This window comes from Sceloporus occidentalis, unplaced genomic scaffold, assembly GCF_023333645.1.
Source record: "Sceloporus occidentalis isolate IW3139 unplaced genomic scaffold, rSceOcc1.0.p SCAF_3, whole genome shotgun sequence".
Taxonomy (NCBI): Eukaryota; Metazoa; Chordata; class Lepidosauria; order Squamata; family Phrynosomatidae; genus Sceloporus; species Sceloporus occidentalis.
In genome coordinates, this window is record NW_028316983.1 from 148957324 (window position 1) to 148984170 (window position 26847).

The 26847-nt window shown below is 39.7% G+C and overlaps 1 long non-coding RNA gene across 1 annotated transcript in view; it reads right to left on the reverse strand.

Moving 5' to 3' along the window:
- LOC149316947 (uncharacterized) overlaps nucleotides 1–26847 on the reverse strand; it is a 521472-nt gene that overhangs the window by 195399 nt on the left and 299226 nt on the right. The window contains exon 4 of the long non-coding RNA XR_016280663.1: nucleotides 412–471. This is a non-coding gene — a long non-coding RNA (uncharacterized LOC149316947). The remainder of the gene's footprint in view (nucleotides 1–411; nucleotides 472–26847) is intronic.

A 26847-nucleotide genomic window follows, 5' to 3' on the forward strand; every position in this document is an offset into this window, starting at 1 on the left:
TGACAAACTGTATCTTACACAAACGTTCTTAGCTGTACTACAGCTACAGTAATTCTCTGTATCCTACATGCTTTTCTTACAAGTCTTGTTTTGGAATGAACTGACACAACATGATACGTCAGCTGATAGAGATGTGAGCCCACATTAGATAATGCAATAAAATTGCTCCCCTAATGTAACTCAAATCATTATGATGTTAAATTTCCAAATACCCAACTAGACAAAATTTCAATTGACAATTAATCTAAAGGCTGAAAATGTCTTCCCTGTAACTAATCCAGGCACTGAAAGTTCTACAATAAAAGTCAGTGTTCCTCATTTATTGAAGAGGATATTGAGTACTCACTTGCCCTCATTCCCAGAGTCACTGATATTTGCAATTATGCTAAACAGTTTATTATGTGTACTCACCTCAGCCTCTTAGTTTTGTTCCCGTTTCTCTGGATTCTCAGGCTTTCTCTTACATACCACCTGAAACACAATTTCGTAAGCTGAACCTCTGATGTGACATCAGGAGTGTGCAACTGCACCTATTACCATTTTGTTGTGTGCCTTCATGTCATCTCTGACTTATGGTGATCTTAAAGTGACTCTATCAGGGAGCTGATTGGCAAAATTTGTTCAGAAGCTATTGTCTTTGTCCCTTCAGGGGCTATGAATGGGTTCCCATGGGGACTGGAACCCTGGTCTCCCAGTGTTCAAGTCCGGTACTCAAACCACTACATCACACTTGATCTCATAATATTAGTATTGTTGTTGTCATGTGCCTTCAAACCATTTCTGATTTATGATGACCCTAAAGTGAACCTATCATGGGATTTTCTAGGGCTGAGAATCTGTGCCCTAGTCATGCAGTGGGTTTCCATGCTCAAGCAGGGGAACTAAAGATCATAATAATAATAATAATAATAATAATAATAATAATAATTTTGTTTCCCTGCCTCTCCCAGTGGATCGAAGCGGGGTTACAGTGGGTTTCCATGCTCAAGCAGGGGAACTGAACCTTGGTTTCCAGAGTCAGAATCCAATGCTTGATCCACTATGCCACACTAGCTCTCTATTACCATTTGCGTACCATCAATTCATACTTGCCCCATCCCACAATACAGATATACATACAACATCCATTTTTTCTTACTTTCTCTCTCTCTCTCTCTCACACACACACAGACACACACAATGATCTTTTCCCAAATGTAGAGATACCTTCTTCCAAGAATAGATTCAGCCATGTGAAGTGTTTCACAATAGTACTCTTATATCAAAGTGTGTTTGAAGGGTGAAGCCTGTAATGCCAGTTCACACGTGTACACTTCTTGTTCATCTAGGAAAGGTGACACTACTTTAACTGTCAGAATTTTATCCTACATAAACCTGATATTTGTAGTTTGGTGAGGCTCTTTGTCAGAAAGCCTCACCAAACTATAAATCCTAGGATTCAAAAGGATGGAGTTACAGGACTCAGTGGTGTCAAACCACATTATTTCTACAGTGTAGATGCATCCTTGAACACCACCAGGAGCCAGTAAGAGGCCTTTTCTTGTTTTCCAAGAGTAGCTATCCACAGTGAGCCCTGTCAAACCCGAGGGTTTTCTGAAGACTGATGGCACTGGACTTGCTTACAAAAGATATGAATGGGGAGGGAAGGCTGCTCAAAGTTTTGTCAGCTTTCAAAATGTTTTATATTTTCATGAAAGGCTAGTTTAGATAGCAACCGTATGTAAACCTGCTGCACTGTGAACAGAATTAACCCTACTTGCCAGTAAGCATGCATAGGATCATGTTATTAGTCTGTCATTGACACGGTCAAGTGAACCAGACTTCTTCTGCTGCTTTGTTGGTGGTTTTCGCACACGTACATTCTATTGTTACTATAAAGCCAATGCAGTGTAGTTGTTTGAACATTAGATTATGATTCAAGCTTGAGGTTCAATTCTCAACTTGGCCATGGAAACCCACTGGATGACACACACACAGCCCCAGAAAACTCTGTGATATATTTGCCTTAGAGGTGTGCCATATTCACCGTAGAGTTGGAAATGACTTGAAGGCACAGAATAACAAACATGTTACTGTAGTATTTTTTTTCCTAAGCCAATTTTTTTTTAAGAATATGATAAGATTTTTCCTCTGTAGAAGCATCCAAGGGATTTCAAGGGAAACTAAAAGAGTTTCAATAAAAACACATGTCATTTATCATCTATAATTTAATAGTATTTTGTTGATTCATCCCAATGTCCATCTGGGCTAGTATTATGTTTCACCTCTGATTGAATATACCTTTGGGTGAATTACACAGACAACCATAGTAGATATTACTGTGTCCAAGTGAATCAAATTTCACCATGAGGATTGAGTAAGAAATAGCTTTAGATCTTACTAAACATTTTTTAAAAAAAAAAACCTGTATGTGTAGGTAGCATATTCCGTCAACTGAAATCTTTGAAATATTGATACTGGCAGTAGCATTTTCTGATGACAGACATATTGATTGGAAATGTTCCAGGAGAGAAAACTGCTACAGTTCCTCATTCTAAGCTGCCAGCTCCTTCCCTGTACACTGTATGCGACATGAGGGTTTATCTTACATCTCCCTTAATTTATAGCTCTTTCATAACAGCTGTAAAGCTCCCACAAAGCTGACAAGTGGCCCAACCTTCACGCTTAGGCTGTAAGGAGCTTATGTCTAGCGAGGAGCTTTCTAGTCTATGAAATCATTTGCTCTTCTTTTGCGCAAAGGCAGCCGAGTAGCATCCTGAAATGGGAAATGATTGATACTACCACTGGCTTTTAAATTCACAAGGGGGCAAAGCATGGCACAATTAACAATCATTACTGCATATAATGCTGCTTTTTGTAACAAGTCTCAGAGGCTATAAATAATATGTTTAATAAATCAATTGTTCTTCCAATCACAATCTTCTGCCTTACCTTCAGCACTATCATTCCCAAATCCTTGTTCTTGCAACTCTACCCACTCTTTCTTTCTGCCTGTTATGACTGGACTTCTACGCCAAAGGGGCCGTCTCTCCCTCATCTTTCAATTTGCTCAAAACACACCATTTCTACAAAGTCATTAGCTTAGACTTTTAATCCTTATCCCCCATGGAAACAAATCCAGATCTGTATAACTGCATTTGCTCTCATTCATCCCTTCCTCCTGTCATCTCTAACCAACAGTAATATATAGAACTTAATCTTTTCCGCGTTGCTAAAATAATTACAAAATTTCAAATTTTTTGCACCTGTTTGCTGATATTGTTGTACTAATCTGCAGCTGTCTTGGCATCATGCACACACACACACATGCCACAGGAAAGAAAATTGTCTGGATCCTTTTTTTAACCTCTTTTTTTGTGAGCTGATCTGCATACTGATGCATGTTAAAAGGTTCTTTATAAAGCTTCTTAGCTGTATGAATGCATATGAATACTCAGCTTCAAAAATGTACAAATATAAGACACTTCAAAAAAATGAAAAACCTCACTATGGGTCTCTAAGAAAAATCCCAATGGGATGTTTATTTTGCTACCCTACCCCTGGAATAAAGAGACCAGACACAAGATGTATGGGTTAAAAACAGGGTCATTTATTGACCTATTTATTAAGTTCTTAACGGAACTGCAACTAGTATCATAACCAAAACAAATGTGGGAGACAGGGAAAGCTGCATACCAGTGTCTTACAGCTTATCGAGGACAATAATACCTGGGCCCTCAATGACAGTCCATAAGTTGGGTTGCCATTGGACAGCCCGCATAAGGAAGCCCAGCAAGAAGTCCCCCTTCCCAATCTGTGAAGATTAAAGTCGGGGTATACCTTCAAGCCAGACCCAAGGTCCATTCCTTTCATCCACCCCCCCCCCCAGGTCGCAAGGCCCGTAGAGGTGCTTCCAGAAATTTTCCTAACACCCAGTAGGATGTCCAAGGTGCTTACCAAGATCAAATCCAAAGATTTATGCAAAATATAAATAAATCCAATTAGAATCAACAAATTTCAAACCAAATCATGTATTATTGTGACACCACCTCAGCCAATCTCCCTTATGCCACTGGAAGCAGTGTGGTGTAGGTGAAAACCCCCATGGAAAAGGGAAAAAAAATCTTACATGGCCCCTAGGCAACCAAGTGAAACTTCACACTATAACAGCAGCGGGTGGGTGGGTCGATGCTTTATCTAGGAATGAGACACTTAGGGGATGACAGGCATAGCCTGCCCTTAACCACACCCTCTAGAACCTCATGCCATGGCAACGAGCCATGGCATGATTTAACTGCCGTGATTTTCACCAGTAGGAGGGCAGCAAAAAGCCCATCCCAGCTCCACAGCCTCCGACGTGGAGGGAAATGGGATGGTCATTAGCCCTATTCCTGCAATCTGGTCCAGGTGATCTTAAAATCCACCTGTCCCCCCCCCTCCAAAAAAGTTTTCCACTTTTTAACTACCTTTCCCAAAATATGAGCATATCATGAATATAATTGCTGAGGATATTGCAATAAACTACATTTTCTTATGGAGAGATATAAACTCTGTATTCTATTATTTACCAAAATACCTTCCAGTGTTTCTAAAACTTGTTTTCTCCTTCTTGAATTTAGCACCAAAAAACAACACTTAATTTATAACTGAAGTAGGCATATGCTTCCCCAGATGATGACATTTTTATGATGATGGTGATGATACTTCCTTCTAAGCATTCAGGACACTTCAAATACATCAGCTTACCTCCAAAGGTGATAGACGTGGATTATCATTTCACACAAAACTGCCCTGCAAAGTAAAACAATATTATAACAATAATGCTGATGTAGAATTGAGACTGATCTCATAAGAGCTTGATGAGGGTCAAGTTCAGAACTTAGGTGGTATCCAGACCGGCACTTTGCGCTGGCCTGGATATATGCTAGGGTTGCCTCAGGGCATCCTTTACAGACACCCCGCAACCCTAGCATGTAACCGTGGTGTCAAAATGGTGGCTCCCTGTCTACATGGGCACCACCATTACAACATCATGGCCGCGCCGCAGCCAAACAGTGCAGCGCAGGCGTGATGTGCCCGCGCTGCTGCAGGACACTTATGGTGCCCTTTCAGCAGCGCCAAAAGGAGCTCCTTTTGCCATGCGTATCGCCGAGCGGCCCTTTTCTCTCTTTCCCCGCAACTGTCAGGGTGTCCTTGGAGCATGAAGCCCCAAGGACACTCCTTTCCAGGCTGCAGGGAAGCGGCGTTTTGCCGCTTCCCCAAGGCCTGGAGAAGTGGTGGATTGGAGCCTCTGGAGTTGCCACTGTGGCCGCTGAGGCCCCGATTTGTCGGGGAAAGGGACAGGTGCAGGCTTCCCCAAAAGGGCGGGCCTTATCCCGCCATAGACAAGATTTGACACATAAGCCCCATAGCCTATTCCTGTTTATGCCTAAATTATTCCTAGGCACTTCAGTGACTCTTACAGACACTATATTAACTACCACGATTTCTCTAGAGCTGAAAGTCTATGCCCAAGAAAACTACCACTAAACAATCTACCCCTGGGTTTTCTTTAGGTTTCCTTGGGTTTGAAAAAAAAGTAAAGCTCCCACAGATTAACTGTTAGTTTCCCCAAGGTTCTTGTTGCTGATTACTGATTCTTGATTACTCCAAGGTTATTCTGTTTGGGTGCATCTTGTGAGCTGCAGCACAATCACAGCCTATCCACAAGGCAGAGTTAGGAACAGGCTGTTTTTTTCAAACATTACAGAATTACAACTCCCATCAGCTCTAACCATCATAGACAATGGTACTGACATAGGAAGATTTATAATATTTGAGCCTCAAAATTGCCTTATCTTAAGAGGTTTTCTATATTGAAAGTTAGTCAGCCCAAGCCCAGTTTAGAGAGCAGAAACTATAAGAAGGTTGGATGCCTTGAAGGTGCCCACTGTGGAGAACTGATTGAATGGGCATACAGGTTACATTTTGGGGTCATTCCCACTTACTGGAAAATCTAAGTCCTGATCCGGCTCCGCTCCGCAATGCCAATCGATTCCAAAAGGTCCCCTGCCCACACTATGAATGGGGACCTTTTGGAATAACTATTTCTTGGCACGGACCTTTGTCCCCATTTATTGGCAGCTGCTGCCTGGTCTGGCCTTGACTCCTCCCCCGACCTGTGTGCTCCCTCCCCCCAGCTTGCCCATGGCCCCTTCCCTGGTCTCCACTCTTGCCTTGGCCCCAATCCCCATTGGGTCAGAGGTTTTCCCTGAGGTTGAGAGAGTGTGACTTGCCCAAGGGAGGTGGGTGGCTCAGTGAGGATTCAAACCGTATATGTCCTTGGGACTCGGAGTTTGGGGAGCAGGCAGGGAGCCCTTCCTCTGTTTTTGCCAGACTGGGACGGGCCCTTCTTGCCACTCCAGAGCGCGTGTGGTGCCAACTCTTCCCGCTTCTTGGGAAGGACATCTCATCCCTGGAAGTGCTCTGGCAGCAGCGGCACGCCAGTGGGTGCATCGCTCCACAGGCACCGGGCCGGACGTCGGTGGTGTGGTGGGTTGGAGGAGAAGGAGACACCCTAGAGGGCAGAGATGGCGCCCGCCACCAACTCTCTCGGTCCCTCTCTCCCTCCCTCCTCCCTGAAGCACCACCGAACAGAGAGGAGGAGGAGGAGGAGGAGGATCGAAGCAAGGCTGAGCGGTGGGAGTGCAGACACGGGGAAGGGGGCAATGTAAGGCTGGGGAGAGGAAGTGCAGAAACCAGGGATGGGAGCCGGGAGAAGGAGGAGGAGAGGATGGGAGAAACTGGGGTTTTTTTACAAACAAAAAAGAAAACTAATTGCAAAATTGGTTGAATGGCTTAGCAGTTATTTGCCTCTACAAATAATTGCTTTGCCATTAGTTTTATTTTATTTTATTTTTTAAAAAAAGGACCCACAAAGGCAGCACTGGGAGTATGTGTGACATCTCTGGGGATGGATGGCACACCACATACCCCTGCCATTTTCCCCTCCCTTCTAAAAGAATTGATTCTGATCTGGCGTTCCCACTGTTAGGAATCATATCAGAATCAATTCTTGCCAAAAGAACCTCTTAAATGTGGCTACCAAAATACCCCAAGGCTTTTGGCATTTGCCCACGTTTTTCCCACTGAAATCAATCCAATGAGGATCAGGATCAATTTCCAGTAGGAACTAGAGGCACATACATCAAATTAGGATTCGAAGTCTTTCACAGTGAGAATGACCCTTTTCTCTACTGTGATGAAACACACTGCATTTATATTTAAATTATAGTAACTATCACAAAAATTACCTCTATACATGTGAATCTACAGGTACTAATTTTGTGTTAATCTGCATCCACCTTTGTTCTCTCTTGTAATGATGCAGTTCCTCTTTCTTGGTGATAAAACTAATGGACAATGGTCATGGTGCTAGTGGCCCTAGAGCAGCCACATATTTAAAATAAGCTTCTACTACCATACATTTAACAACAGCTTGGTCTGATCCTTTATAGAAGACGCTTATCTCCAAATCACCACATGCTGTTTCCACAGATAAAGCTGCATTAAGTTAGAGAAGAAAGCAGTGCTCTTAATGTGGGTACTTCTAAATGGCTAGGAGGTAATTGTGCAAAATATTTCATGTTTTCAAAGCATTTACAAAAGTACAATAGTGACTTCTATTATGTTAGTGTGTGGATGTATTACAAATTATTGCCTTTAAGTGAGATCCATTATTGGCTCAGCATACCTTATTTTGTTAGATTGAGTTCATTTTGGTAAGTTCAAATATGTCATGACGCTCATTATGTCTTGAAGCGCTTCTTAGTACTTCAGCATTTTATAGTACAACATGAAACTGGTAAGCACCCACACTTGAATCCTGTGATATATGGCAAGTGATTGCAGAGAAAATTGGACACACTTGTTCAATTATATTTCTCCTCGGACACACATCGGTTCTATTCGTTCTCATGACAAATCTTAAAATATTATTTCACAAAATTTACCATAACTTAGACTGATAATTGTGTTGTGAGGTCAGGCTGAAAAGAAAGGTGGGGGAGTAGGCTTATGCTGTGATTTGTTGTCATTCTGAGGTATGTTTCCATGTCAAACAGTCAAAAGAAACAAAAGGACATTGCAATGTATCATAAACCTACAGAGTGTATCACTGTTTTAATAATATAGAATGGACTTTATGGAAAGTCCATTCTATATTATTTTTTCTTCTGAAAAGCCACTACTGTATAGAAAGTATAAGAAAATTTGGTGACGTTTTCTTTCAGTTGCACCTGAAACTCATATATTGATTAAGATCTAGCACATCATGAATAGAACTGCTGAGGATATTACAGTAAACTTCATTTTCTTATGGAGAGATACAAACTCTGTATTATATTATTATATGGAATTTTGAAGTATTCTTTGTCTAGAATTCAATGTATCTCATATGTTTATTTTATCCCTATCATGGTAGCGAGAACCAGCATGGTGTATTGTTTTTAGCATTGGACTAGGATTCTGGAGATCAGTGTTCAGTTCTCTGATCAAGTATAAAAACCCGCTGGGTGACCTTAGAGAAGTCACACTCCCTCAGCCTCAGAGGGTGGTAATGGCAAACCTCCTCTGAAGAAATCTGCCTAGAAAACTCAGTGATAGGTTCACCTTAGGGATTCCATAAGAAAAAAGTGACTTGGAGGCACAATGGCAACATCAAATCATGTTAGCACTGCTGATTGAGAAATCTTTTCCTTTTGTGAAAACACTTTCAATGCCTTTTAAAAACTTTATCAATATTATAATAAGTTTCCTAACTAATGGTTCTAATGTTAATTGTGGGTCACTGATGACAGGAACTTTTGTTTCTAAAATATGACAGCTGTACCTCCTATATCACCACCCTATGGATATATACATCTTCACTTGCTTTGTTACTATATAGGAGAACAGGAAATGACAATGCCTCTTCTCCTCAACTTCAGAATATTTTCTGTCACTCATGAGAGAATTTTCAGATTTGAAAAAGTGATTTTGGGGCAAAGTGGATCAATCATGCAGTTCCGTAGCAGAACTGCCTGCTGACTTTGTTACATTAACTGTTAAAAACTGGAAGCATCAGATGAGTGGTTTACATTACAAAAAAAGCAGCTAGTTCATCTGTGTTTGTTGTATATGTTTGTGTGTGTGATTTGCTTCAACAAGGGAAAAGACACGAGTTTTGCACAGAGATTTCCCCCCCTCAAATTGTAGAAACATCACCACCATCAACAACAACAAATATCACCTATTGTCTCATTCTCACACTGGAGGTAAGAAATCTCAGGTGAGTAGGGCTGTTAACAAACTCTCTATATCTATCTTATCCAGAATAAGTAATAGTAAGATTTGATATCTTTGTTCCATCCAACCCTTCCTTTCACCTTGATCCTCAAAGACGTATAGTTATCAGATATTCACTTCAAGCAAGCCAACAGAAATAAAATTAATAAGGCCTAACCGTTCTAACTGACACATTCCTAAGTATTGATACAGAGATGCAATCTTCTGGCCTAGATGGGTTTGAGATGTAGTTACTGGCCTTGGCCTAGCACAAACTACTTTCCTGAAGTGTGCTTTCTTGACACAGGCTCAACACTGCAGTTTTTCCCAACCAGCAAGACCCACATCAAGTGAGATGCTCTCACTGCAGAAGCTCCTCCAAGTGATCTCAGAGGCCTTTTATATCCCTCTGTTGGAAGCTTCCGCAAGAAACTCTCACTCCTGCTCACTGATTGGCCAAGTGGGCCTTCCATCAGCTGTGATGTAATCACTCATTTGCATGTACCTCCCTCCCAGCTTAGCTCCTTATTGCCTGACAGAAGTCTTCAAATGATTGGAGGCCCAGTCATTACAGGTATTACCTCATATGTGTGATGCCATCGATATCATACCAGAGATAGAATTTCCAAATCATTTCAAACTTTCTATTGGAGTCCATAATACATTCAGAAAACATGCATCTATTTCTTAATTAATTATCTATTCATTGCATTCATTAGGGCAGCATGTCTGCTTATCTTCACTACTGATTTCACTGTGATTTCCATAAAAGACAGCCATAATATTCTGCACGGGTTGCAATTTTTCCATTGTCCTCAGGCTAGGCTCATACACAGTAGACTGCAGTACTCTAGATGGGAACTTACCAATGCATAAACTACTGAGGACACACTGATAGCATTTTTACTGAAATAATTTTAAAAAAGCATTCCTAAAAGAAAACAAAAACTAATGACCCTTAAAAATCACATACTTTCCTAGGCACCAGCATTGCCGATCCCACAATTCCCATCAAAAATGATCCAGGAAGGTGACAGGAAATCCAAGAATATTGTAAGACGTTAGGGAGTACATATATCACCCACTTAAGTCAATAGGAACTTTAACAAGGCAAAATGGAGCTTTAAAATGTGATTCCTGGAGTGACTGAACAGTCTGAATTGCAACAGTAGCTGATTTGGCAGCAATGGATAGCTGCAGATGCTTCAGAAAGGGAATTTGGGGTTCATATATGGCCTCAGGGCTGCACTTTGCTGACTCCTAGGCCTGTTACAGACTGCCAAAATAAAGCTGCTTCAGTGCTCTTTGGAGGTATGCTATTTAAATGATGCATGGGTCCTAAGAGTCTGGAGGTCGCGCCAAAGCCACACTCCATTCCTAAGCACTGGAGTGCAGCTTTGGTGCAGCTTCCGGATTCTTAGGATGCGTGCATCATTTAAACAGCATACCTCCAAAGAGACCAGAAGCAGCTTTATTTTGGCAGTCTGTAACAGTCCCTAGTCTAAATCCTTACCAGTGAACAACAAAATGCAAATGTAAATCCTTCCCTAAATTAAGCCAAACATTCCACTGTATTTATGTGTGCAATTTATGTTGAGCAGGAGCCAAAATTGTATAACCTTTGCAACTGTATTAGTGTTCTTGTCCTAATCAGGACTCTAAATGAAATTTTCTCCTCTACTACTAAATTGCAGCACTTCACAATTAATTAAAGGGGGTGTTGATTATTAAATTAAGTAGAGATGAAATGAATTCGCAGCTAAACTCAGCATTCCTCAGAAGCAAGAAATACAAAAGTGCTCAGAGCTAAGTAAGACTGGTAATGACTATTACTAGACCCTGAATCCTGAGCAAAATGCAACCAGCCAGTCTGCCATTTTCTGGCAAACCCCATCAAGTCTAGTAGCATTTGTTGATGCTACAGAAATTTTTTCACAGCCTTATCACATGAGACAGGTAATTCGTATTTGCATGAGGACAATAATGTCCTTGGTTGGCACTTATAGCATGAGACCATCTCTCTTTTATTGTTCTCTCATAGGACACTTGGCCATGGAAACTCACTGGGTAACCTTGGACATGTCATATTCTCTGGGCCTCAAAGGAAGGCAAAGGCAATCTCCTCTGAACAAATCTTGCATAAAAAAAAAAATGACAGGTTTGCCTTTGGGTTACCATAAGTTGGAAATGAGTTGAAGGCACACATTAGCAAACAACTTGAAGGCACACAGTAAACGAAAACATTGAACATTTAGCATATCGAACAATCTTCTCTGACCAGAGATTGTCCGATATGCTAAATGTTCAATGTTTTCATTTTGCGGAGGGTAACTTTCTAAGTTAAGAACTTGGACTTTAGTGATGCACAAAGTCCCTTCCATCAGATCCTTTCAGAACTGAATCAGCAATTACAATTCTCATGGAAAAACACTTTTAAAAACTATTCTAACACTGAAAGAATCCCATTTAAATTTAGTAGGACACATCTAGAATTTCGCTGTAAATGTGCAGGGGTTGATGCACTTGTAGTAGTGTTCATTTTATTTATTTATTTTGTCTTTTTTGTGTCATTTTGTGGTGTGTTTTGGTGGAGTCCTCTTTCCAAACATCATAATCAATACTGCTAATGGCCCATGGTTTGGGTAGTAGCAAGATAACACACCTCTTTGTTTGGACCACAGGCCCCCGTGGTTCCGACAAATCAAGAAACTATTTCAAGATGTCCTCTCAAAAAAGGCTTTGGAGAACAATTGGGAAGCCCAGTAAAAGCAAGAAGGGCTGGGTAATTTCTAAGAGAAATGTTCTGGCCCCAAACAAAGCAACCCATAGTATATGAGTTCTGGAATCCTAAGTGGAAGGAGAGTTATTCAGAAGGAACCTTTGTTTTGCTTCTTCTCTCCATTGGCTCTCTGTTAGTTCCTCCAAATGCCAACTGAGAATATCTGTTTCTCCTCTTTGATACTTACGCTGGAAATGGGATGAAGAGGTAAATATTCACATCTGGTATCTTCAAAAACCACTTGAGAGAAGATGGCTTTGCTCCAAGTGGGAAGATCAGCAGAAATTAGATGCTGATCAGAGATGACAGTGAGGATTCCTTTGTTCCCCTCCACATAGTTTAAGGAATATAAAGCCAAGAAGAAGAACAGAAGGCTCTATGACCCAGATTCTGATCCTTAACAGATGAGAAATTCCTCCACTGTACCCCTTCTCCACCACTGATAAAGAATTAAAAGAAAGCTGAGAAAAAGAATTTATGGATTGGCAAACCTTGAGAATAGAACAACTGAAGACAAAGAGTGGGAAGATATTATGAAATAGGAGACCAAAAGTGCATCTACACTGTAGAAAAATACAGTTTGACACCACTTTAACTGCCATGGCTCTATTGTACACAAACCTGGGATTTGTAATTTTGTGAAGCACCAGCTTTCTTTGGCAGAGAAGGTTAAGGACCTTGTAAAACTACAAATTCCAGTATTCCATAGGATGGATCAGTAGAACTTAAAGTGGTGTCAAACTGCATTTATTCTACAGTGCGGAGGTATAGTGAACATCGACGGAACTGAAATGCGTCTGGGAAAATAAAACATCAGTGGCTCCAATGGTGATAGATGTGTTGGGAGCAACTGTAAATGGACTGAAATATCTCAGCAAAATGGCTATAGACAATATCAAAATTGTTCAATTATTAAACAAAAGAAAGAAAGAAGAAAAGAGAAGAAATTGCACTTCTTGTAACATGCTAAATTATCTAATGATACCTCACAGATTCCTAGGTTCTTGGATAGAAACTCAATGATAGATGGCCCAGTCCTCCAGTTAGTAATATATGGTATACTGTGAAACTAAGAATAATAATGCCAAAAAAAAAAAAAAAATCTTCACACATTCAACTGTGATTAAAAATAAAGTGTGCTACCCTTTCAGTTATGTGGAAGTAATTGTAGGGTCTTATAATACATGGATGCAAAATCTCAGACACTTTAGTGCACTATATTATAATCATTTCTTACAATGACAGACACCAGCATCCTATGATTAGGTGAGCAATCGTTAGGTGATTACTCCCCCTGATTAGGTGAATAATACCTGGGATATATTTGACATTACTGAGGAAAGCTGCAGTATAATTAAAGACAAAGGTTGGGATTTTGTTGGGTTCTTCTGCCAGAGCAACTACAATGGCTGAAGAAAAGGCAGTGCAATAGTTGGCAAAATTTGAAAAGTAAGAGGTATAGAAGGGAGCGACAACAAATGTACTAGTGAGGGCCATGGAAGAAGGAAACTTTGGCCTCTTAATTTTTATTTCCAAATGTCTGCCTAGAAAACTGCTGTTGCTCTCTATTGCTTTCTGCTGTTGGTTTTGCTTTTATTTTTTTTTTTTTCAACTTTTATTTATTTATTTACATTCATTACAGGTTTTACATATTACTTTTCCATACAGTACACTCCATACAGTTTTATAGAGTACATGGATTAAGTACAGTCTTCCCAAATTCTTCCATATTTCAATACATCTAACATATATTTCCATAGATTATTCCATATGCTCTATCCAATATCTAGTTACGGGTATCCATTCGATTTCTCTTTTTTCCTTTGTTTCATTATTAATTAATGCAGTTAAGATATCCATATCTTTATATTCTAATACCTTCTGGAACCATTCCTCAATGCTTGGTATGCGTTCCGATTTCCAATTTTTTGCTAAAAGGGTTCTTGCTGCTGTGATCAAATACAGCGTGATTCTCCAATGTAATTTTTCTGTCTTTTCGCCCAAGAAGGATGACATATTTAATAGATACAGTTCAGGGGACATAGAGTGTTGTATTCCAAATATTTCTTGTATACATTTATGAATTTTGATCCAGAATTTTTTAATTTTTTGGCAAGACCACCACATATGATAATAAGAACCTTTTTCTTTGAGACATTTCCAGCATCTATCATCCTTTAGATTGTAATATTTAGCTATCCTAATTGGCGTATAGTACCACCTGTTTACTATTTTGATGTAATTTTCTCTAAGGTCTTGCGATGCTGTAAACTTATAAGATTTTTTCCAAGCCTGTTCCCAATTTTCAAACAGTATTTCATGTCCCAATTCCTGTGCCCATTTAATCATGTATGTGGTGACTGTTTCATGTTCCAATTCTCTTCTTACAAATAATTTATATAGTCTTGAAATCTTCCCTTTATCTTCTCCCCAAATAATTTGATCTAACTCATTTACATCCTTCTCGAAGCCTTCTCTTTTTAAATCTTTTTTATATCTTTGTGTTATTTGTAAGTATTCAAACCATGTTATGTTTATTCCATTTTCTTTTAAGTCTTCTTTGGATTTTAATTTCACATTTCCACTTCTTTCTTTCACAAGTAAGTCCTTATATGTAACCCATTCGTCTTTCTTTTTTCCCCTTACAATTAGGAAAGCTTCATCAATTGATACCCATTCTGGCAAACCTCTATAGAATTTTCCTTTTATTGTTTGCCATGTGTTTAACAATGCTTTCCTTATAAGATGTTTGTTTACAGCCTTATCCGTAGTTTCTTTGGGGTACCAGAGATGGGCATGCCAACCACTATTTATATTGTTAGCTTCCAAATTTAATAATTTTCTATCTTTTAACATTATCCATTCCTGTATCCATAGCATACTACAAGCTCTATAATACATTCTCAGATCCGGCAATGCGCAGCCTCCTAGGTCTTTTTCCTTTTTTAAAATTTTAGATTGTATTCTAGCCTTTTTCCCTTTCCATACAAAGCTAAGTATTCCTTTTTCCCATGTTTTAAATACTTTTTCGTTTGTAATAATTGGTAAATTTATAAATAAAAACATAAGTTTTGGGAGAACGTTCATTTTAATTGCGGCAATTCTGCCTAATAATGATAAATTATATGTGTTCCACTTTTTTAAATCATTTTCTATTAGTTGCCAGGTTATTTTGTAGTTATTTTTAAACAGGTTCGTATTGTTTTCCGTTAACCATATTCCTAAATACTTTATTTTTTTCTCTATTTGTATGCCTGATCTGGTTGTCAATTCTTCTTTTTCCTTTTCTTTTAAATTTTTTGTTAACATTGAGGTTTTACTTTTGTTAATTATTATTCCAGAATATTTTCCAAATTCATTTAATTCTTTCAGCAAATGCACTATGCTTTCCAAGGGATCTTCTAATACAATTATCATGTCATCAGCGTATGCTTTTAATTTATGTTCTTCCCCTTTTACTCTCGTACCTTTAATTTCTTTGCTGTTTCTTATTATATTATTTAGTACTTCCAAGGTCATGATAAATAATAATGGGGATAAAGGGCAGCCCTGTCTCGTGCCCTTGTCTACCACTATGTTTGCAGTCTTTTCCCCATTGATTATTATTTGAGATTTTTGTTGCTTATATATTTGCTCTATATTTTTTATGAAGAAATTTCCCAATTCCATTTTCTTAAGAGTTTCCAGCATGAATTGCCATTTTACGTTATCAAAAGCCTTCTCGGCATCTAAAGAGATAATTGCCAATTTTTTGTCTTTGTGTGAGTTATAATATTCCAAGATGTCTAATATGTTCCTTATATTGTTTCGGACCTGTCTCTTTGGCAAAAAGCCATTCTGATCTTTATGTATAATTTCCGTTAGAATTTTTCTGAGTCTATTACTTAATATCCAGGTGTATATCTTATAGTCAAGATTCAAAAGTGCTATAGGTCTATAGTTTTTTACCTCCTTTCTGTCTTTCCCCTCTTTTGGTATTATTACAACGTCTGCATAGTCCCATGAGACTGGTTTGCCATCTTTTGCTATATTGTTAAATGTATCACATAATATTTTACATATTTCCAATTTGAACACTTTATAAAACATTGCAGAGTACCCATCCGGGCCAGGAGATTTTCCATTTGTTTGAGCATTGATTGCTTCTATGACTTCTTCGTTAGAGAAGGGTTTATTTAATTCATCTTGTTGTTCCTTGGTTATTTTATTTATTTCCTTATTATCTAAATATTCCTGCATTTTCTTTTGATACTCCTCATTTTTCCCATCTATATCGTCCTTAAATACCTTTTCAAAATATTCATGGAATGCTTTCTTGATTTTACTCTGTTTGGTAACTGCCTTCCCTTTATAGTTTATTTCCACAATCATGTTTCTTTCCTTTTGTTTTTTTAATTTTTGGGCAAGCCATCTTCCTGTTTTATTTGCTTGTTCGAAGTATTTTTGTTTAATCCATTTTAATTTTTTTGCCAATTCCTCTATGTCTCGTTCCTGTATTTTATGTTTAAGTAGTTCATATTCTTTTTTTAGTTTATTATCCGCTAAGTTTTTATTAATTTTGTCCTCTAAGCTTTTCAGCTCCTGTAAGCCTTCTCTTTCCTTTATTTTTTTCTCTTTCTTTTTTTCCACTGCCTTTTTTATCAGAGTACCTCTTAAGACTGTTTTGCAAGTGTCCCAAATAGTTTTATTCTGTACCTCTGGTGTGGTGTTTTCTTTTAAAAATAATTTAATTTCATTCTTTAGAATTTCCACATAATTTTTGTCCGTCAATAACTCTTCATTCAATCTCCATTTCCATTCTGTCTGTTTGTTATCTATATCTATCTCAATTTCTATTGCATTGTGGTCTGAGATTATTCTAGGGGCTACTTCCATTTTTCTAATCAATGGCAATAATTTTTTTGTTGTTAAAATCATATCTAATCTAGAAGCTGATTGATGTGTATCTGAGAAGTATGTATAACCTGCCTTATCCCTATTCAAATGTGTCCATATATCTGTTAAGTTATGTTCTTCTATCATTCCAAAAAAACTATTTGGTAGTTTCCCTTGATTATCTTTGATCTTTTTTCGGGATTTCCTATCCCTCTTTGGTTTGATTACCCCGTTGAAATCTCCCACCATAATAACTCTGTCACCATTTATTTTTTCTAATTCATTATTTATTTTTTCAAAAAAGATATCTTTTTTTTCAAGCGGAGCATATATACATATCACATCTATTTTTTGATTTTGCATTGTCAATTGTATTATAACATATCTTCCTTCTCCATCTTTACATATTTCTTTAACTTCATATTTATTATTTACATATATAGCCACCCCTCTTCTCCTCTTATTTTTGTCTGAAGAATAAAATATTTGCCCTAGTTTAGGATTTTTTAAGAGTTGTGCTTCATTATCTCGGATCTTGGTCTCCTGTATGCACCATATGTCGCATCTATTTTTTTCTAAGTATTGAGCTACTAATCTTTTTTTGTGTATTCTATTTAAGCCTCTTACATTTAAAGATCCTATTTTAAAGCCCATATTTATGCTTCTTCTTCCCCTTCTGTGTTGTCCTTAGAGCTTTCTTCCCCACCCCCCTTAGGCTTTTTGTCTTCCTTTCTCTTTTTTTTTGGGTCCTCTTCTGGTACTCTTAGGTTCTTTTTCTTTGATTGTCCCTCTTGTGGGTCTTTTCTCTTATCTAAGATTTTCCTGTGAAATTCTCTGGCTTTATCCAGATTGCAGATCCTCTGTCTTTTTTGTTTGTACATAAATGTTACCCCCTCAATCTTTTCCCATCTAAATCGTATTTGTTTTTTTGTTAGGGCCTCTGTGAGGAATTTATAATCTTGTCTTATCTTACGAATTTGGTCTGGTAAATCCTTATAAATGTCAACTTCTTTGTCATCTAATATCAATTTCTCTGTGGAGCACAGATAACAAAGCTTATTTCTAATCCTTACATTTGTGAAACATACTACTATATCTCTTTCTAATTTATTTTCCTTTGCATATGTTGAGTTAATACGGAATGCTTTATCTATTTGTTGGTCTAAAACCTCTTCTGTTATGTTCAGACGAGCAGCTATCCCTGGTATTATGTGTTCAGGTAGTTGTTCCCCCTCTACTTCTGGGACACCTCGTATCTTGATACATTTTTCCCTGTATCTTAGTTCCTGTATTAACATGAATTGTCTGTCTCTATTTTGTTCTTTTTCTGTGTTTTCTGTCCTTCCCTCTATATCGTTTATTTTGTTTGATAATTGATCTACATCTGTCCTTAAGTCTGTGAATTCTTCTGTTATTTTGTCAATTTTGTTGGCCAGACCCTCTATTTCCCTCCGCATATCTATTCTTATATCCTCTCTTGTGTCCTGTAATTCTTCCCTTATCTCTTTCTTAAATGCCTTTTTGAATTCTCGTAATTCCTGCAATATTGTTATATTGATATCCTCCTGTGTGTTTGAATGTTCTGAGGGATTACGTCCTGTATTATGTGTACTTTGTAGGTGTTCCTGTGGCTGGGTCTGAGCTCTTGATCTGATTCCTGATGCCATTTTTCTTCCCTTCTTAATATTTTAATCTGGGTCCCCCCCAAAAGGAAATAATAATAATAATAGTATCTGGTCGGGAGGAGAAGGAGAAAGGGTTTTCTATGCAAAATCAAACCAAAATACAAGGGGAATCTTCAATTGTGAGATGATTCTAATTGTCTTGAAAAACCCCCTTCTACTCACTTCAGTTTCTATTCAGGTTCTCCTTTTTACATAATCATCATAGTTTCAGGACACATAAATTATAAAGGCCTTTTTTGTTTGTATGTCTGTTAGATTGTATCAAAATAACTAATATTCAATATTTGCAAGCTGTGCCAAAAGGCTATCGTCCCCAACAGTGGCTGCTCTCTGTGAGCCCTCACTTACTTCTGCGCCTCCTTTCTTGGGCAGAAGATCCCGTGGCCTCTGAAGCGCTGCTTCCTGGCCCGGGAGTCTGTTGGAGAGAAAATGATGAATAAGGAGAGTCCTCCTTATCACCAGTCGCTTGGTCCTCTGTTTTCTGCAGCACAATTGGAGCAAGATACAGGAAAAATAAATGAATAAATAAATAAGTTGAATGCTCTAAAGTATTCCAGGGCTTTATAGGTGTTGCTGCCTGGGCTCCTGGGTCCCTGCTGTGCTCCTCTCGCCGCCGCCGCCTGCGGAGGGCTGGTGGTGAGTGTGGGGGCCTGAATACCTCCCCGCTGCTGCTCCTCCCTCTGGCCGCCGCCCGCGGAGGGCTGGTGTTGCTGCCTGGGCTCCTGGGTCCCTGCTGTGCTCCTCTCGCCGCCGCCGCCTGCGGAGGGCTGGTGGTGAGTGTGGGGGCCTGAATACCTCCCCGCTGCTGCTCCTCCCTCTGGCCGCCGCCCGCGGAGGGCTGGTGTTGCTGCCTGGGCTCCTGGGTCCCTGCTGTGCTCCTCTCGCCGCCGCCGCCTGCGGAGGGCTGGTGGTGAGTGCGGGGGCCTAAATACCTCCCCGCTGCTGCTCCTCCCTCTGGCCGCCGCCCGCGGAGGGCTGGTGTTGCTGCCTGGGCTCCTGGGTCCCTGCTGTGCTCCTCTCGCCGCCGCCGCCTGCGGAGGGCTGGTGGTGAGTGCGGGGGCCTAAATACCTCCCCGCTGCTGCTCCTCCCTCTGGCCGCCGCCCGCGGAGGGCTGGTGTTGCTGCCTGGGCTCCTGGGTCCCTGCTGTGCTCCTCTCGCCGCCGCCGCCTGCGGAGGGCTGGTGGTGAGTGCGGGGGCCTAAATACCTCCCCGCTGCTGCTCCTCCCTCTGGCCGCCGCCCGCGGAGGGCTGGTGTTGCTGCCTGGGCTCCTGGGTCCCTGCTGTGCTCCTCTCGCCGCCGCCGCCTGCGGAGGGCTGGTGGTGAGTGCGGGGGCCTAAATACCTCCCCGCTGCTGCTCCTCCCTCTGGCCGCCGCCCGTGGAGGGCTGGTGTTGCTGCCTGGGCTCCTGGGTCCCTGCTGTGCTCCTCTCGCCGCCGCCGCCTGCCGTTGGTTTTGCTTTTATTTTGTTCTGTAGTATTTTAAATTCACTGAGAAGATAAAAATGGGCTTAATTTGATAGTCTGGTGACTAAGGCATGTATCTCAGAGAATAGCTCATAGTGAGAGGCAAAACGGGTTATAAAAGTCAATAAACAGTCTCAGTAATCTCTAGATTGATCTTTAGTCATTCCTTTCAAAAATCATTTTATTGTATAATTTAACAATGTGGAAAGAGTTTATGAAGTTCAAAGCCTTGTTTTACTTTCATTCTCCCACCAAATTGTAGCCTTCTTTGATAGCTGAACCTGCCTTCTTTCTTTCATTGCATGGAATGGCAGTATAGAAGTCAACAGCACCAGTATTATAGTATGACTTTAACCTATATTGAAAACATTGCAGTTCTGCCCATTTGCGCAACTATGGGGCTATACAGACCACCCCTTTTCACCCCAGATGGAGACTGCAGCAACCACATGCTGCAGCCTCTGGAATGAGCCAAAAGAAACCCCCAAAAGAGGCTTCTTTTTGTGTCTCGGAACGGGCGCCATAGGCACACTTGCATGTCTTGATGATGCCCCTGGTGTGCAGTGCCATTTAGGCTCTGTGTATGACGAGCATCATCATGGTTCATGCCATGTAGACGACCGCACATCAAGATGGTGCCCAGGCAGTGCTGGTCTGTCGAGTCCCTGTGTAAACATGATCCACCTAGTCATTTTATAAATGGGCGCATTTCAATCTATCTGACTAATGGGAAGGTTCTGACTTTCATTATCTCCAACACACACACTATAGTTGTAATTAAGCTAATATTACACACATAACACTTTTGCACAATTTGCAGTTTACATATACATGTTGGGATCATCATCTTCTGATTGGGTCACATCCTAAATACTTGTAATGAAGATTATACATGTGTACCGATAGAAAAGTAGGGTATTTAAGACCTTTCTTCATGAGGCATTCAAACACAACCCACTAATATACAAACACATTAGCACATCCCTGCAGATTCCTAGAAGTAGTCTAAATAACTTAGGTGAAACTGTGTACAGGGGAAGCAGTTGAGTGTTTGGGCCATTCATTGCCTTGAAATCCCAAATTGTATGTTAGTGACACCACCAATTCATCACAGTACTATAATTTATGTCATCAACTGTGTTAAAGGTAAATCTCCTCCAAGAGTTGCTGCTGCTGCTGCTGCTGCTGCTGGTGCTGCTCTTACTGTTGTTTTAAGAACTTGTTTTCTTGATCCTTTAGTGTACATAAAGCAAACATATTAGCATTTATTTTTAAAGGACACATTTTGTAAATTTTCCTAAGTAAAATTCCACAGACACTCATGTTAGCTGATAGAGAGAGAGAGAGAGTCAGAATTTATATACTCGTCAACACGGGTACATTTCTAATTATCTAGAGCTGAAATTTTTCATAATGCTTTCTTCCTGAAAATTTACCATATAGTCTGCATGTGGAGCACATTATTCATTGTCAGAACTCGCACAGTTGCTCCTATGCTTTGGGTTCTCTATTTACTTCTATCAGAATTTACAGAAATATAGAGCATACAAATAGAGGAAGGGAGATGGAGGGAAAAAAATGTGGCAGCACCTTTAAGACTAGCTTATATTTTAGCATGATCTTTCATGGATATAGACCCACTTCTTCAGATACAGTACCAAGTGGTTTTAAGACCACAGGTATAGAGCATATTTAAACAGTTGTGGGAGTGGGAGAGAGTGTAATAAGATCCAGAAAGATGAAAAAGATGTCACTTGCCCTAATTTTTCGAAGAGCTAGCAAACTCACCAAAACATAGGGCCAGAACAGATGACCTCAAAGGGATGGCTAGAAACTGCCCTCATCGAAGATGGAATGGGGTTGTGGCAAATACACACTGTGGCCCCAATCCGCCTTGAACCTGGCCTAAATAGGAGTGGAAAAGATCAGCTCCTATTTGGGCTGGGAAAAAGTTGTCTTTCCCAGTCCCACCGCAGCTCCAGGGTGGCATCAAGATGCTCTAGTGGTGTGCAGCATGTAAATGCCATGCTGCCAGAGCATCTTGAAGCCATCCAGTTCTGGGTGGCTTCCAGACATCTTTGAAACATGTGGCATATAGATGCCTGGAAGTAGGCTTTAAAAGGCCATCTGTTTTGGCCCATAGCCACTCAGGGACCTTTTAAGGGAAAAGGACACAAGGGGAAAACACCTCAGGAATCACATATGAGAGGCCATATTAACAAACATATTATTTTATTGTCTCCAACTCATAAACCTAATGAGGGAGAAAAGCACAAAACAAACTCTAGTGGTGGTATTGACCTTTCATCATGATTGTATGAAGCAAGATAGTTACAACCACAGGCAATGGCAATGGTTACAATCTAGCCCAACCATACTCAGATGTTGCTTTTGCTGTTGCTGTTGTTCTTGTTGCTGGTGGTGGTATTGTATAGATAACCCTCCTTTTTTTCCCCTCAAGGAACCCAAGGGGTCTGGCATAATACTCATCTTCTCCATTTTATCTGCCTGTGAGGAAAGTTAAGCTGAGAGTCAGTGTCTGGCCACAGCATCTAGTTAGTTTAACAGAAGAGTGGAGACTTGAACCTTGATTTACCAAGTATCAGTCTAGCACTAGCCACTACACCACATTGAGACCAGGAAAAGGCTCTCAGCTGACACTTCTGTTCCAGACTTGTCAGTGTCTTCAAGAGGTCCTATGGTCACCATCACTTGACTGTTTAGCAAGTGTGATCTGCCACATTGTATTTTCCTTCCTAAAAGGAGTGGTGCTGTGCAAAACCCATATTCAGCCCTTCTCTCTCTCCATTCCAAAGGCTATATTGCACATGCTCTGTCATCATCAGTGAGATGTATTTTTGATGTATGTATATGAGGGGGAAAACAATTTTTGTTGTTCTTTTATGCATTTTACAGGGCTTGCGATTTCCCCAAGCATGTTGATCTTCATTTCTTAGTGATCCCATTTTGACAGCAATCCTAAATTTGCAATTACCACCTTAGTTTGCTGTTAGAAGGAAGGATAGTTTAGATTTTTACAAAGAAATGTTTGCTCCAGTCTGTGCTCATCACTGGTAACCAAAGATGTTACATGAAGATGAAAAGGGAGAATGCGGGCAGTGAAATGCTGCCTGGCCTTTTAGATGATTAATCAATCAGTTACTGAAACGTATTTGAATAAATTTGCTTATCACTAAAATAGCAATATGTGGGTAGGTTTTTTTTTTTCTGATCCAAGGAAGTGTGACATAATTTGCAATTTTAATCACTGGAGTTGCAAATTAATTTTGCTTTCAGAGGTTATTTTGGTGTCAGTGTGTTACTATAAAAGGGAAAACAAACAAGCAATTTACCTTTAATAAACAAAAGCTACACTTCGTTGTTGGAGAAAGAGTCAATAGGTTCAAGTGGGCTTTTTTCTTTTGGCAATGAAAAATACTTTTTACTTATTAGACTGTATATTACTTTACACTTCCCTAGTATGTCAGAGATATCTATATTGAGCTTTCTGTAATATATAAATTTATTCTGATAAATCAAGCAATTGATTAAAAGACAGATGATCCCACACATATAAACACTGTGTAATTGGTGGACAGTTCTAGTTTTGTTTAGCGGGAGACACTAAGAATGTCCCCCTAAATCCTTTTCTTTAAGTACTATTCGTCAGTGATTGGGAAAGCTACTTTTAAAACTACAGTTCACAGACACTTTCAGTCAGCCTGGCACCTGGAGAGAAGGTTCTGGTACTTTATTATTATTATTAACCTTTATTTATGAAGCGCTGTAAATTTACACAGCGCTGTACATACAATCTTTTTAGTTAGATGGTTCCCTGCCCTCGGGCTTACAATCTAAAATGGTACAAAGAGTAACATTTCTGAGCTCTGCCCTTAAAGTTTAGAAACCAAATATGTAACAGTGATTGATAGCTTTTTTGAACACACTTAATCCAAACCCTAAAATTAAATCTGAAATGATACAAGAACAAAATGAACGGTTTACTGGAACGTAGCCTGAAAGGGGAAGACCAGAAATAGTTGCAAATCACTTCTTGGAAGACTTAAACCAAAATTTGTGACTATATCTGTCCATTTGTTAAGACCAGAGCAATCCAGATCTTATTCCCAAGAGCCTCCTTCTGTTTGAGGTTTATCTGAGCCTTAATTCTCTGTTAATCTACAGGCTCAGAGATGTATAGCTCTGCCAAAGTGAGCAAGTATCATACTCAAGTTTCGTTCAAATTGAGGAATAAAGTAGTATTACATATACCACCAAACTGTTGAACCACATAATACATTCTCTTTAAATTGTTCACACTCTTTTGAGTGATATGTTTGCCTAGAAGGAATGGATTACAGTGATTATAAAGATGAATTCATAATCCAGTCCTCTCAGGAAGCATGCTAGGGCAATAACAATTCCAGATAGATCAATCCTCTATTTTGTGTACCTGGAAGTAAGAAACACTCAGTGGAAATCAGCTGGCAGTTCCTTGCTTTAGCTGCTTTGAACTCATATAAGATAGTATGAGATTCTGTCAGGTTTATGCCTGTAAACAATGCCTGTTCGTTTCATTTTTGCAAAGCTCCCATTATGTTGGTTTACCCATCATTCAGAAACCAGATACAGGTTTAACAAATGACTGCTAGTACTGGCTAATGATATGCACCATAAATGCACAGTTACAATACCAAATAGGGCTATAAACATTATTGATAGTTTAGGAATCAGTGGGTACAAAGAAGTTTACTCATATATTTAAGAGTAACACAAAATGGATGAGATCCATATCGTTTCACTATCTGATAGCCGAGACCTAGGAGGGCCTTTGCTGCTGTTGCTTGCGGATGTGGTAGAAAGTGATTCAGGTCACAGGGAACCAGCTGGATTTAGTTCAGTTGGGAGAAGAAATGAGAGTGTGCCCTCAAATGGAGTTCACATAGTTTTTCTTTCTCCCAGGAGCCCAAAGAAGCTGGGACTTCATTATCTGAACACCATCTCCTTGACTCTGGTAGGAAGGAACAAGGGCAAGTGAATAGACCTTTGCACGCCAACCAAAAGGTGATTTATATGGACATGAGTTGTACTTGTGCAGTCACTAACAGAATGTTGGCAAACATATTACACATTTTGAAGCTGTTTTGTTTCTGTTCCATCATTGCAAAACTGACGATGGCAGGACTGACAAAGATTTATAGGATGAATTTTATCTGGACTTCTCCACCATCCCAAAAACCATACCCTCCACCCCACCCCCAAACCAGACAACATTTCTTCAGTCATGTTGGATAGATATGACACTAAGGGTGCTGGTGGTCCTCAAAGGACTCATCCTTCAGAGAATGATAGGAAGGCAAAGGGACTGGGAGAAAATAACGTCCTATTGCTTAATGGGCAGAAGAAGAATTCATCTTGAAGCAGCAGGGTGGCAAAAATAAACAAGTATGTGTGTGAGATGGGGGGGGGGGACTTCTCTGAAATGGAATTAGAAGAATAGCTGATCTTGAGGCTTAGCACATCCATTATTGTTGTGAAAGTGTGAAGACAATGATTTGTATACTGTTTCAAAGGGAGGATAGTAATTAGAATAGTGAACTAGCTTTTAATGGTTTAAGCATCGACACCAGTGTATAGCACTCATCTTCTGCCCTTAATCAGCAGAAACAACTAAAAGTGATCTAGCTATCCTGTTTATGGCCAAGCCTGTCAACCTCACAGTCCCTTTCTGGTTTGTGGATCAGACAGATGTAGATAAAAAATGGGTGGGGAGTAGATAAGTAGGCAATCTAATCGGCTGGCTGAGTTGGTCCCTCTTTCTCTTCACTTTTACAGATGAGAATAAGAGAGACCAACTAGAAACACACCTTTCTCTGTATGTCCATGCCTGTGGATGAATGTGTGCATGTGTGTTTCTCTTTGTGTTCACTCATTAGTTGCTTCCTGGAATGCAGGCACACTTTTCAACAGAGATATTGTCGACCTCAACCTGAAAAATGCCCCCTGCCCCTTTAGCAAACTGTTGATCATCATTAAGTAAGCAAGCCTTGAGGTGTTATACAATGCTCCTCCTTTGGTGCAATTTTGATAAGACTAGAAGCTTTTGCTTACATTTTTTTTTGCTAACCAGTGTTTAATGATATATCTAAAGCCAATAAAGTGAGAGCTGATTTTAACTATGGTTTATTTTAACTAAGGTTTGCTGAAACAACCCAACATCAAAGTGTGATTTTAAAGAATGGTTAGTGTCAATATGATAAATCAACTAAAATTCTTTGGTTAGACAACACCTCTCATGAAGCTAACACCAAAAACAATGAATCGTTATTATTCCTATCTGGAAGACTACCACTAATCAGCATCAGTCTTTGTGTGTGTTTCTGGGTGATCTATTTCTGAAATGCCAGATTTATTATGACATACTTAAAAATTGATAATGTGGATGGGAAGTTATGCATGTGTGTGTGTGTGTGTGTGTGTGGATAGATAGATAGATAGATAGATAGATAGATAGATAGATAGATACCACTTCATATCACTGAACCTGGCATAAACTCTGGATAATCTGTCAGAATTCCCTACCATCAGAAGGATTAAAGAGGCCCATATCATTTCACATATTCTCAGTAATAGCTATCACATTCCTCATATTTTGTGAGTGCTGATAGTCTGAGGCAGAGAAATCAGACATGTGTGACAGACTGAAAATTAATCATGTTGACACAGATATGTGTCACAGCCTTTATATCAAAAGGTGATTG